Here is a 2,408-nt window from a genome sequence, read left to right as displayed (position 1 = left end):
GTCATTCTTTAGCAGACCACTCATCATTGCAGCCATTGCGGTCGACTGGTTCAAGTTTTGGACCTCCAGAGTCACCACGTTGAATCTATTCATACAAGAGCAGATTGACTCACCCTCGTTTTGCTTGATGATATGGAGGTAGTCGGACCACTTCTGTTGTCATCGACTGCTGATAAAATGATCGACAAAAGATCAGCATAAATCTTTAAAAGAATGGATAGACATGGGCCTCAAACTCGAGTACCACTGTCGAGCGGCTTGCTTAAGGGTTGGAGGGAATGCTCGATAGAAGATTGCATCCGATGCTCCCTGAAGGAGCATGGCTGCTTTGAAGGTCTCTACATGATCGACGGGGTCGGTGGTCCCATCATAGACCTCTAGTTGAGGTAGTTTGAAGTGCAGAGAGAGTGGTTCCTGCACAATCTTTGGGGCAAAGGGCGACTGGCTGTTATATCCTTCGTAGGACAGCATCGAGAAGCTATTATTGTTGAGGATCTTTTCTATTTTCTATCCCAACTACTGGTCGAGCTCCTGAAACCACCTTTCAAAATTAACTTCATGGACAGTATCTGCCTCAGAGCATAGAGGAGATCAACGTCCGGAGGTTGAGTCATAGCCCGACTGTGGGCTTGGGGATCATCGCCTGACCAACTGTTGGGCTCTAAGGTGACTTTGATGAGTCAACCTCCTCTCCGAACTTCGAAGAGATACTTGCAGCGCTAGTTGAGGTGGTGGCTGTGGAGCTGCAGTCAAAATAGGATTCTATAGGAGAGCCACTGTGAGAGGCACAGACAGCACCATCAAGAGAACTGTATGATGCACTACCGTAAGGGGTGCAGGGACAATCTGGGGAGGCTGTAGTGCTGCTTGAAAGAGCGTGAGAAAGGTCTGGACCACTTGGATTGCGATCATCAGATGTTGAACTTGCTGGAAGAGCTGATCAAATTGATCGATCGTGACTGATGTCGGCTGGGTCAGTTGGATCGATGGAGGGATGACCAGTTGAACCGATGGAGAGATTTCTGACGCTAGCGACTGAACTTGATTGTCAGTTTGACTGACCGTCTGTCAGAAAATGACAGTATTGAAAAATCAGAAAGATGTCCATCTTGGAGCTATGAATACGAATGTAGGCCCTTCCTCTATCTATTGCTGTTTAAATTGATCGAAGTCGGAAGACGGACACCCAAAAATCTCATTCGGTGATGCTGGTGCTGGAGTCACCTGCAAAATAAGTCTCAAATCAGAGATTATGGCTTCGATGAAAAGCTCATACACAGATCAGACCTCGGGGATGCTTCGGCTCCGCATGAAAATGGACTTCTCAGCTCATACAGCAGTCAGCAATCGTATTGATGACTCAAAAATTTAAAATATTTTATAATATAGCGCTGATTCGAAGTGCTCACAATAATCACCGTAATATTTTCTATAATAGATCTTCCTCCAATGAATGCTCCTTCATTAGCCGAGACCAAATAACTAATTAATGGCTTTAGACGATTCAGTAGAATTGTGGCCACAATCTTATAAATAGTATTAGAAAGACTAATTGGATGGAAATCAACTGGTACTAAAAGATTTTGAGTCTTTGGTATCAAGGCAAGAAAGGGGTTTTGCCAAGAAGTAGGCATAGATGAAGATTGAAACACAAAAATAATTGCTTGGAGAACATCCTTACCAATTATATGCCAAAAATCTAGGAAGAAAGAAGCAGAGAAACCATCAGGGCCAAGGGCTTTATCCAGATTCAGTGAATTTAAAGCATCAATTATCTCGTCTTCAGTAACATTAGAAGCCAATTGTTGTTGATCGGAAGAGGATAGAATAGAAGATGGTTGAGGCATCCAAATGTCAATCGGGCTTGGAAATGGTGTAGCAGAAGTCCTTTAACTTCTTCATCTCCATGACACCATTTGTCAGACTCTGATTTAAGAGCTATTATCCAGTTACGATGATTATGCAGAGCCGTGCTACGATGAAAGAAAAAAGTATTCATATATCCTTTAACCATTGAATTCTGGATTTTTGTCTCCAATAACTTTCTTGGATGGATAAAATTTGATTATGTTGTTGAAGAAAATGAAGGAGGGACATATGATCATCATGCAATAAGGGGCCATAGTGCGATTCTAGAATCTGTAACTTCAAAATATGGTTATACAGCTCCTTCCCTTTTTGGAACAAATTGCGCACCTCGAATTTACTCCATTGTTAGGCCTTTTTCTGGATTTTGGAAAGAAGAAAAGATAGTCTTGCCGTCGAATCTAACTCCCTCTTCCCCATCCAATGATTTCATACTAATTGATAGAAATCAGGATAGCACTTTCCAAATTTAAAATATCGAAAAGATGGTCGAAAACCCTCGGCACTGAAACTGGCCGTCATTAACAAAGGAGAATGATCAG

Source organism: Elaeis guineensis, chromosome 1 (genome assembly GCF_000442705.2).
Source record: "Elaeis guineensis isolate ETL-2024a chromosome 1, EG11, whole genome shotgun sequence".
Classification (NCBI taxonomy): domain Eukaryota; kingdom Viridiplantae; phylum Streptophyta; class Magnoliopsida; order Arecales; family Arecaceae; genus Elaeis; species Elaeis guineensis.
This window is presented reverse-complemented; position numbering follows the sequence as displayed.